Source organism: Chrysochloris asiatica, unplaced genomic scaffold (assembly GCF_000296735.1).
Source record: "Chrysochloris asiatica unplaced genomic scaffold, ChrAsi1.0 scaffold00362, whole genome shotgun sequence".
NCBI lineage: Eukaryota > Metazoa > Chordata > Mammalia > Afrosoricida > Chrysochloridae > Chrysochloris > Chrysochloris asiatica.
The window spans coordinates 1,328,051-1,339,858 of record NW_006408880.1 but is presented as its reverse complement, the minus strand read 5'-3'; the positions used below and the strand labels follow the sequence as shown (position 1 = coordinate 1,339,858).

Genomic DNA, 11,808 nt, shown 5'->3' with positions numbered 1-11,808 from the left:
CAAAAAGAAAAAATCTTTAGGGGGTCAACTTTTGTGAACAACTTTGAGAGACTCAGCACAAGTAGGGCTGCTTTGGGGTTCAGGTAAGAAAAGATATGGGGCCAGAGTAATGGAGTAGCTGATGGCAAGATCTAGAGGTGATAACCTTAGCACATTGTCATTGTAATGTCATATATTTTCATATCACATTACAGTTTTTGCCAATATCTCAAAATATTGTCAAATTCATCATTAAGTCAAAAATTATTGTTGTTGTTACTAAGTATCATGGAGTCAGTTCTGACTCATAGTGACCCTGTACAGGGTTTCTGAGGCTGTAAATATTTGTGGGAGCAAAAAGCCTCATCTTTCTACCACAGAGCAGCTGGTGAACTCAAACTGCTGGCTTTGTAGTTCAAAGTCCAATGCTTATCCTATGGAGCCACCACAACCCCTCAGTAATTATGAGCTATGTTATTACATTATTGCATTAAATAAGTTGATAAAGAAGCACATATATTGCTAAATCTAAAATTTTAAAATATTTTGATAACTTTTTCACTATATTTGATTTCCTGGTAATCTTATGTATTTTACTTTATTCATTAAAAATATTATCCTGAGTCTCAATGACTGGTAAGACTGAGGAATTCACACTGACCACCTAAGACAGGCAGCGTCCCTTAAACAATCAATAAATAAGGAGGATTCGGATGCAGACCATGCAGACCCGGTCAGAAGGCCAAGCCCCTGTGGGCCCAAGCGTTGTTGACCGTCCAAACCATAGGCTCTGAGGATCAGACTTTAGCTACCTAGTAGACATAGCAAACTGTCCCTCATCTGATTATTCAGGAATGCTTGTTAGTAATCTCATACATGAGCCCTGGATATCCACAGACAAATGTAAAAACCTTCCCTAAAACCCAAGAATGTAAATTCCAAAAAGTCCCCCCCATCCAAAAAAAAAAGCTAAAGAGGATAGAAAGAAACACTGTAAACTGATGATATATGGAGGGGATAATAATCAATGTAATGAAACAAGCTATATGAATGGTTGAATGTGAAGCTGATGAAGTGCCCTGTAAACTTTCACTCAATGCAAAATAAAAACATTTAATTAAAAAAAAAAAAAATTATCCTGAGGTAGAACAGTGGCAGTGGTGGCTCCCTGGCTGCTTGGGAATGAAGTACAAGGCACAGTAAGCATGATCATGATTCTCCAGCGGGTCTTCAGGTTTTCCTCTGTCTTTTGGTCTGCAGTCTCAATTCATTTGCAGAGGAACATCAGCAGTGGCATTTAACAAGGAACACGATCCTATACAGAAACGTTTTGTGGACAATATTAGAGAATACAAATCGAAGCTGCAGGTGTCTGCAGGACCTGTTGATACTGGCCCAGAATATTAGCAAGAGCTGGAGAAGGAAATTTTTAAGCTTAAGCAAATGTATGGTAAAGCTGACATGAATCTATTCCCTAACTTCACAATTGAAGATCTCAAATTTAATGTCACTGAGAAACCCTAGTTCTGATGCAATACGTAAAATGTTGTATAATTAGTCATTAATTCATTGTACAATTAAGCAGTGATCAGAAAAAACATATTATATAATTGTCATAATATATATATATATATATATCTCATTCTGAGAAGAGTTCATAGGCTTAGACTGTCAAAGGGGCCCAGACACACACACAAAAATTTAACTTCTTGATAAAAGATTCTACTACTCTGTCCTATTTATATTCATTCATTTAACAGGTGTTTATTATAACTTATTTTGTTCCAGGCACAAACTCCTAACATAAACTCTCAAAGTGGTTTGGATCTAGAACATGGGAGGGTAGTTTCAAAAAGGAAACACAGAACAAAGTAAAGTATTAATTTAAACCACAACAGAAATGCTGCCAAAATGATGGCACAACTAAGGCCATGAATTTAGAGACAAATCCATTTGAAGAATTTCTCAGCACTATGTAATTTCTTACTGCTCAGCTTCTGATTACTATATAATCAGGTTGACAAATGACTAATACTGGGCAGGTCCAAACAAGTGAATGTTAGCGTGGTTTGGGACTCTGTCTTTCTTTGTGCAAAATCTTACTTAATTTTAATGGTCCTACCTTCTTTTGTGGAGTCCTGGACAGCTAAATAGAAGGTCGGCAGTCCAAACCCATCTTGAAAGTTGTGTATATGAGTCGAAACTGACTCAATGGCACTTAACAACAAACCTCCTTTTGGGCCATCTGCCCCTCTATGTGACTGACAAATGTTTTATAATTTTTCTCATCTAGATTACAGACTCTAGATGCAATACACAGAAGCTTAAATTACATTTATTTTATCTATCTCCATTTTTAAAAATTAGATTCACAACTGGAGAGAGCACATGGATTTTACAAAGTGTGTGACATTTTAATAATAAAATGCCTAAAATGAAAGAAAAGATAGATAACGTTGTTGTTGTTAAGTGCCGTTGAGTCATTTCTGACCCATAGCGACCCTATATAGGGTTTCCGAGGAGCACCTGGTGAGCTAAAACCGTCAAGCTTGCATTTCAAACAGTTTTGCAGTCTGGCACATTAACCCACAGCACCACACCAAGATAACATTAAAATCTGCCAAAATTTAAAGAACTCATTTTTAGTAGTTGACTATTGAATGTTGTTGTTAAGTGCCAATGAGTTGGTCCTGATTCATAGCAACCCTGTACAGGGGTTTCCCAGGAGCAGTTAGTGGGTTTGAATTGCTGATCTTTGGGTTAGCAGTCCAGTGCTTATCCTACAGCTCCCACATCAGGACTCCTGACCATTGATTATCCAAAGTAAGTACAATTCTTATTATAATGGTCATTATTCATTGGCATTGATGAGACTGGTTGAGAAGATGATTGTTTCAAAATGTGAATCTCACAATAAGAATAAATCAATGAACAACAAAACTAGATAAAGATTATATCTAGATAAAAAGAACTAATGGCATAAATTGTGGAGGAAAATGAGCATGCTAACCTAGCACTCAGTAAAGGAGGTTGGCACACACTTATTCCTCAACCCAGACAAAGACACAAATGGGCAGAGGACATTGATGTTGATGAGATCACATCTCCCTTGCTCGAATATATAAATTATTTCTATTTTAGCCTCTTCTACTGCTTGAAGATACAAATTTCAGAAGTTTTAAATAATTCCATGTTAAGGGCACATCTTTCAAATGTCTAAAGAGTGTTGGTTATAGCGTTGTTATTGATTGACCTCTGTCCCCCCAAAATATGTGTTAGAATCCTAACTCCAATGTCTATATATATGCCTCTGCTTACAGATAAGGGGGTTTCCATTTGTCATGTTAATGAGCTCATACTAGTGTAAGATGGATCCTAAATCTAATTCAGTTCTGAGTGATTAAAAGACCAGAATAGACACAAATACACATACAGGGGAAAAGAGGACAGCAACAGAAGATGGAAACATGCATTAAAAAAACCAGGAATGCCAAAGACTGAAATGCTGAAATGATAAGGAAAGACCTTTCCATAAGATCACATTCTGAATCTAAACTTCTAACTTGAATTGTGAAAAAATGAATTTCTGTTCTTTAAAGTAACCCATTTGTGCTATATTCTGTTAGGACAGCATATTATATTCAAGTATTTAAGACAACTATTTTATAAACAATAAAATGAAATGTTTAGATTTGGGGGCACAGAAAAGTGGAGTTAAGAATAACATTCAGAGTTTTCCTCTTTTCCAGATAGGTGAAAAGGGGGTTGGGGATGATGGGGATAGAATTTTATGTTTTAATTGTATATAATTGTTATCAGGACTAATTGTGATTGTCACAACTGTAAAGGTAGAAGATGTGTAAACTAAAAGGGGGGAGTAGTTACTCCTTTATTTCAGGAACAGAGGATCCTAGAACCATCAAGAGGGAAGAGCATGAGTGAAGCATGAGATCCTAAACAGAGAAGCAGCGACAGCAGAGACAGTGGCAGAGACTACAGTATATATAGAGAGAGCAGCTGAGGACTCCAGAACCATGGACTGAGAAACGCTGTGTGCCTGTGGGCCAGAGGCTGGCTTTCAAAGTGTGCTCTTTGGAAATTTAAGTGAATACGTATTTTCTGATTTCTATGTTTACATGGGAGGAAAAAAAGTAAATAGAAGTAAATACTGTTGACTGATGGTACATGGAGGGGGGATTGCAAACATTGCAATGAAACAAAATATGGTTTATTGAATGTAAAACTGATAATCTGCCTGTAAACTTTCACTCAATTCACAATAAAAACTTTACAATAATATTCAGTTTGTTGCAGTCCCTTTCCCTTCACCCTGACAAAATATCCCTGTGAATTAGAAGCCATTTACTAGATGTTGCTGTTAGATGCCATTGAGTTGGTACCCACTCATAGCGACCCTATTCAAAACAGAATGAAACACTGCCCAGTCCCAAGCCAGCCTCACAATCATTACTACATTTGAGCACATCACCACTGCCGCTGTGCCAGTCCACTCATTGGGAGTCTTCTTTTTTTTGAACCCTCCATTTCATCAAACATGATATCCTTCTCCAAATACTGGTCCCTCCTGACAATATAAGAGAGACAAAGTCTTACCATCCTGGCTTCCAAGGAGCATTCTGGCTGTACTTCTTCCAACACAGATTGGTTTGTTCTTTTGGCAGTCCATGATACTTTCAATATTCTTTTCCAACACCACAGCTTAAATGCATCAGTTCTTCTACAGTCTTCCTTATTCACTGTCCATCCAATTTTCACATGCATACGAGGTTATTGGAAATACAATGACTTGGGTCAAGTGCACCTTAGCCTTCAAACTGACATCTTTGCTCTTCAAAAAATTTAAAAGGTCTTGTGCAACAGATTTGCCTAACGCATCATTTGATTTCTTGACTGCTACATCCAGGAGTGTTGATGGATCTGAGCAAAATGAAGTCTGTGACAATATCAATCTTTTCTCCATTTATATGGATATTATTCATCGGTCCAGTTGAAGTGCAACCCATACTGAAGGCTGTGGTCTTTGAAGTTCATCAGTAAGTATTTTAAGTCTTCTTCACTTACAGTAAGCAAGATCATATCATATGTATATCCCAGATTGTTAATGAGTCTTCCTCTTATCCTGATGTCACATTTTTCTTCATATAATCCAGCTTCTCAGATTATGTACTCAATATACAGATTGAATAAATATGGTGAAATAATGCAACCGTGGTGTAAACCTTTCCTAATTTTAAACCATTCAGTGTTCCCTTGTTCTGTTCAAATGACTGCCTCTTAGTCTGTATACAGGTTCCTCATGAGCACAATTAAGTGTTCTAGAAGACTCATACTTTGCAATGGTGTCCATAGTTTGTCATGATCCACACAATTGAAGGCCTTTGCATAGACAATAAAGCACACATAAACATCTTTCTGGTATTCTCTGTTTTCAGCCAAGACCATCTGGTGTCAGCAATGATATCCCTCATTCCAAATCTTCTTCTGAATCCTGCTTGAACCTCTGTAAGCTCTCTGTCACTGTATGGTTGCAGCCGTTTTTTGAACTATCTTTAGCAAAATTTTGTTTGCATGGGATATTAATGATATTGTCTGATGATTTCAGCATTCCATTGGGTAACCTCTCTTTGGAATGGGCACAAATATGGATCTCTTCTAGTCAGTTGGCCAGGTAGTTGTCTTCCAAATTTCTTGGCATAGATGAGTGAGTGCCTCCAGTACTTCGTCAGTTTGTTGAAAGATTCCAATTTGTATTTCACCAATTCCCAGTGCCTTATTCTTTCTCAATGCCTTCAATGCACCTTGAAATTCTTCCTTCAGTATCATTGGCTCTTGATCATATGATTTACTAGATAGTTTTACTTTAATCATAATTTACCTTCTTTTTAAAAATTAGACTAGGAACTTATTCTTCCACATTCACATTCAGTAGTTTTCTATTTTATCATAATAACAACATTTATTTTCTTTTAAATTTTTTATTGTTAAGTGATTGAAGGTTTACAGAGAAGATCATCAGTTTTATATTCAACAAATCATACATTTTGTTTCATCTCAATTATTGTAATCCCCTCCATATAACACATGATCCCACTTCCTTCCTATGGTTCTTATTTGCATCCCACCCTCCTTCACAACCCTTCTGAATTTTGTCTTTAGGTAAGTGTTGGCCTTTTGATCTTGAATGGTTGACCATTCCATGGTGAACATACCGTACTACTGTTGTTGTCCCCCCTATCTACCTATCTACCAGTTGGCTGAATAAGCCCCAAGGGTGAGTTCTGTTCCATACCTGAAGGGTGGTCAAGGACCATAGTATAGGTTTCCTTCAGTCTCTTTCTGACCAGTAAGCTTGATCTTTTTAAATAAGTTTTCATTTTGTTTCACAAATTCTGCCACTGTATCCGGGACCTTCTAATATGATCCCCTTCAGAGTAGTGGGGTAGTAGTAGCCAGACACCACTAGTTCTGGTGTTAATTAGACTAGTTGATTCCAAGCATCTTCAGTTTTCATCACTCTTCTTCCTTCCACACATGGAGAGATCAATAGTGGGACCTTAGATGGCTGCTCATGAGCTTTAAAGATTCCAGATACTACTCACCAAAGTAAGTAACACTGTCTTTGTGAACTACGTTATGCCAATTGATTATGGTGTCCCCTGAGATTATGGTTCTGAGTCTCTAGGCCCAGCAATTCCTTGTTTTAATACGTTTGATAATATCTAAATTTTCATCTTGTTATCCCTGGTTTGTTCCAACACCACACTGATAGTGTGTTTGCAGCAATGGTAAATGTACAAATACCCTTTGTCAAACTCATATATTGGTGAGTATACTCCCACTCTCCCTCCCATACATATTCAGCCTGTGTATCTGTCCATGTATCTACTTGCAAAATACTGTTGTTGCAGGGCTATCCCCCTTTAGTCCTTGCATTCCTCTCAGTGTCTTCACTTTATCATTCTTCTGCCAGCCTCCCTCTAGTTGATACTGACTTCCCATCACCTGAATTAGTTTACTCTCTAACCAGTGAATTACTCTCCAGTCCCTCTCACCCCTGGCAACCATCAAAGAATGTTTCTTGTAGCTTGAAACTCTTTTCTTGAGTTTTTACAATAGTGGTTTCATGCAATATTTGTCCTTTTGTGGTTGACTCATTTTGCTCAGCATAATTTCCTCCTGGTTCATTCATGTTATGAGAGGTTTCACCGATTCATCATTATTTTTCAGTGTTGTATAGTATTCCATAACAACAGTATTTATAATGGCAGTCTTTATACTTTTTAGAAGGGATCTTATTTTTGGTTAAAATATGTGCAAAGAGTAGGTAACAAAAAAAAAAAAAATTGAACTTGAACATAGGCATTAGACTCTCAGAGCCTGAAGTCAGTTATTAGGACATTTATTGCCATTGTCATCAAGATCTTAGAAGAGAGTGGGTGTTAAAAAGCCATCTAAATCCTCCTTTATGTTTAAATAATGTAATTGAAGCTGTAACCAATAGTTTACCTTTTCTGAAACCTTCCTCAACATGTCAGTAAGGAAATTAAAATTTTAATTAAACCCTTTTCATTAGATGTAGCAATGTAGACAGTGTTTTTACCCTAACTAGAAAAATGTTGTAATAAAATATCTAGAACATGAGAAATGCTACTCTACCCTATGTCTGTGATAGGATAATATCAGACAGAGTCCAACCAATCATTTCTTACAGTGACAGCAAAAACACCTTTTGATTTCAATATGTCAAACTCCAGAAATTGTTGTTGAACCTTGTATAACCTTCATGTTTTATTATGAATATGCCGTTTCTTAACTTACCTAAACCTTCATCAAGCATATACCTATTGCTTTGTCTATTTTCACAAACTATTTTCCAGGAATTGCCACACCCAATTGCCCAATCTACATTATTGCAGCAGAATTTGCAATATTCCTAAAATGTGATACTGCTCCCAGTGATGATTAATTGGCCTGAGGGCAAGTTCCTGACTTTACATGGGTCTTTTGGTCCCTTACTTGAGAATTTAAAAACAAGGACTGAGAGAAACAGATCAGTATATAAACAGATGAGTCCATAAAACGTTAATTTGAGAACCGTTCCTTCTGAAAAACAAGGTGCAAATAAGAAAGGTAACCTGCACTGAGAATGTGAATTGAGGAGCAATCACACAGATTACTATGCCGAGAATGACAAATGAAAAAGGTATGTCATTGCATTCATCATCAAAAAAGAACATTTCAAGAACTATCTTGAAGTGCAATTTTGTCTGTGATAGGATAACATCCATAAGCCTACAAGGAAGTTCAGTTAATACAACTATCGTACAAATTTATAAACAAACCGCTAAAGCCAATGCAGATGAAATTGAAGAAGACTACCAACGTCTTCAGTCTGAATTTGATTAAACATGCAATCAAGATATATTGATAATTACTGGCAATTGGAATGGAAAGGTTGGAAACCAAAAGAAAGGATCAATCCCTGGAAAAATATGTCCTTGGTGATAGAACTGATGTTGGAGATCATATGATAGAATTTTACAAGACCTGAACTTGCACGTCTTATAAAATTGAATTGGTCTTCCTTGTTGTTGCTATGTGCCATGAAGTCGGTTCCGACTCATAGCGACCAGCCACAGGGTTTCCGAGGCTGTAAATCTTTATGGGAGCAGAAAGCCTCATATTTCTCCTGTGGAACAGCTGGTAGTTTTGAACTGCTGACCGTGAGATTAGCAGCCCAATGCATAACCACTATGCTACCAGAGCTCCTTGGTCTTCCTTGTAGGGGTATGGATATTATCCTATCACAGACAGCATTTTACTTCAAGACATGTCTTGAAATGTTCTTTTTGATGATGAATGTGACTCTATTCCTCTTTAATTTGTCATTCCTGGCATAGTAAATCATGTGATTGTCAGATTCAAAATGACCAGTTACTGTCCATTTCAGCTTGCTAACACCTAGGATATTGATATTTATGCATTCTATTTGCTTTAGCATCTCTCCAATGCAAAGCAAGTTTCAGAGTGTCTTCTAATACCCATTTTGGTCTTTTCCTTCTTTCATCTTCATGACCTTTTGTATTTTTCCTGTATTATATTCTTTATGTCATCACACAGCTCCTCTGGTCTTCAGTCACTAGTGCCTTATACATCAAATATGTCCTACAGATGATCTCTAAATTCAATTGGAATATGTTCAAGGTCATAATTTGGCTCCCTTGGACTTGTGTTAATTTTATTAAGCTTCAGCTTGAACTTGCATATAAGCAACTGATGGTCTGTTCCATAGTCTGCCCCTGGCCCAGTTTTGCTGATGATATGGAGCTTTTCTACCATCTCAATCCACAGATATAGTCAATTTGATTTCTGTGTGTTCCATCTAGTGATGTCCATGTATACAGTCGTCTTTTATGTTGTTTTAAAAAAGGTATTCACAAAGAAGAATTCAATGATCTTACAAAATTCTACCATGTGGAAGTTTACCCTGAAATCCTGGGAATCTGTCTCTTGTTTCAACAGTATTTGAATGGAACAGATCCAGGAATTCCCGCACCTCCTGTCTCAGACCACCTCTAACATCCTCTTTAGGCACAATCTTTTCTCCGGGACCATCTTCTTGGCCATTCCCTGTTACTGGGACCAGCTAAACACCATTTTCTTTGTGTGAGATTAGCTCCACATCTTCAACCAACCATGAGCTCTCAGATCTGTCAGAATTATTCCACTGAAGTGGAGGCCACTGTCAACCATCTGGTTAATCTGCATCTGCGGGCCTTTTACCCCTATCTCTATCTGGGCTTATATTTCGATAAAGATGATGTGGCCTTGAAATGTGTGGGACACTTCTACTGCGAGTTGGTGAAGGAGAAGTGAGAGAGTGCTGAGCATCTCTTAAAACAGCAAAATCAGTGCAGTAGTTGTACTGGCTTCCATGACGTGCAGAAGCTGTTCCAAGATGAGTGGAGAAAGAACCCTGGATGCCATGAAAGTCGTTCTGGACCTGGAGAAGAACTTGAACCAGTCCCTTCTAGATCTGGACACCGTAAATGCTATGCACACAGACCCCCACCTCTGTGACTTTCTGGAGAACCATTTCCTCGATGAGGAGATGAAAATTATCAAGAAGACGGGCTACCACTTAACCAACCTCCTCAGGATGGCCAGTCCCCAGGTGGAGCTGGACAAATATCTCTTCAAGAGGCTCACCCTGAAGCACGACTAGCCTGTGAAAGGCCTTCTGCATTCCCCTACTCTCCTCAGACCTTCCACCTGAACCTTGCTCTCCGGCAACAGAAGCAGAATCGTCAACACCCAGGAGCCCCTCTTCTCCCAAGCAGTGTACCAAATAAAAACAATAAAGCTTCGTTTAATAGTTTTTTAAAAAAAAAAAATCCATCATGTGATCTCCAGCATCATTTATATCACCAAAGCCATGTTTTCCAATTACTGGCCCTTCCTCTTTGTTTCCAACCTTTGCATTCCAGTTGCCTGTAATTATCAATACATCTTGATTGCATAGTTGATCAATTTCAAACTCAAGAAGTTGGTAAAATTTTTCTATTTCATCATCATTGGCTTTAGTGGTTGCTGTGTAGTTTTTAATAATAGTGGTATTAACTGGTCTTACTTTAGGGGCATGGATATTGTCCTATCACAAACAGTGTTGTACTTTAAAACAGATCTTGAAATGTTCTTTTTGATGATGAATGTGATGTTGCTGTTGTTGTTGTTATTGTTAGGTGCCATCGAGTCAGTACCAACTCATAGTGAACCTATGCAAAACAGAATGAAGTACTTCCCGGTCCTGGACTAACATCACAATTGTTGCCACGCTTGAGCCCATTGATGCTGCCACTTTGCCGATCGATCTCGCTGGTGGTCTTCCTCTTTTTCTCTGACTCTCCACCTTACCTAATATGTTATCCTTCTCCAGTGACTGGTCACCTTCTGACAATATGTCCAAAGTATGAGAGATGAAGTTTTGCCATCCTGGTCACCAAGGAGCACTCTGACAATACTTCTTCCAACACAGATCTGTGACACTATTCCTCTTTAATTTGTCATTCTTGGCATAGTAAACCACATGATTGTCAGATTCAAATTGGCCAATAACAGTCCATTTCAGCTCACTTGTTGATGTTGTTGTTAAGTGCCGTCAAGTCGGGTTCGACCCATAGCGACCCTGAATAGGGTTTCCAAGGCTGTAAATCTTTACGGGAGCAGATTGCCTCATCTTTCTCCCATGGAGCAGCTGGTAGTTTCGAACTGCTGACCTTCCAGTTCACAGCCCGATTCGTAACCACTATGCTACAAGAGCTCCTATTTCAGCTCACTTGTTGTTGTTGTTGTTGTCAGGTGCCATCGAGTCGGAACCGACTCATAGCGACCCCATGCACAGAAGAACGAAACAGTGTCCGATCCTGGGCCAACCTCACTACCACTGCCACACTTGAGTCCATCAATGATGCCACCTACCTGATCCATCTCGTTGGGGGTCTTCCTCTTTTTCTCTGACCCTCCACCCTACCCAGCATGACATCTTTCTCCAACGATTGCTTCCTCCGGACAATATGTCCAAAGTATGAGAGACGAAGCTTAGCCATCCTGGCCTCCAAGGAGCATTCTGGCTACATTTCTTTCAAAACAGATCTATTGGTTCTTTTGGCAGTCCATGGCACTTTCAGTATTCTCCTCCAACACCACAACTCAAAGGCATCAATTCTTCTGCAATCTTCCTTATTCACTGTCCAGCTTTCGCATCCATATGAGGCTATTGAAAACACAATGGCCTGGGTTAGGCACACC

The 11,808-nt window shown here is 38.5% G+C and overlaps 1 pseudogene; it reads left to right on the top strand.

The window, feature by feature from the left end:
- Positions 1-1,190: 1,190 nt before the first annotated feature.
- On the top strand, positions 1,191-1,503 carry LOC102840938 (annotated as a pseudogene).
- The last annotated feature ends 10,305 nt before the right edge of the window (positions 1,504-11,808 follow it).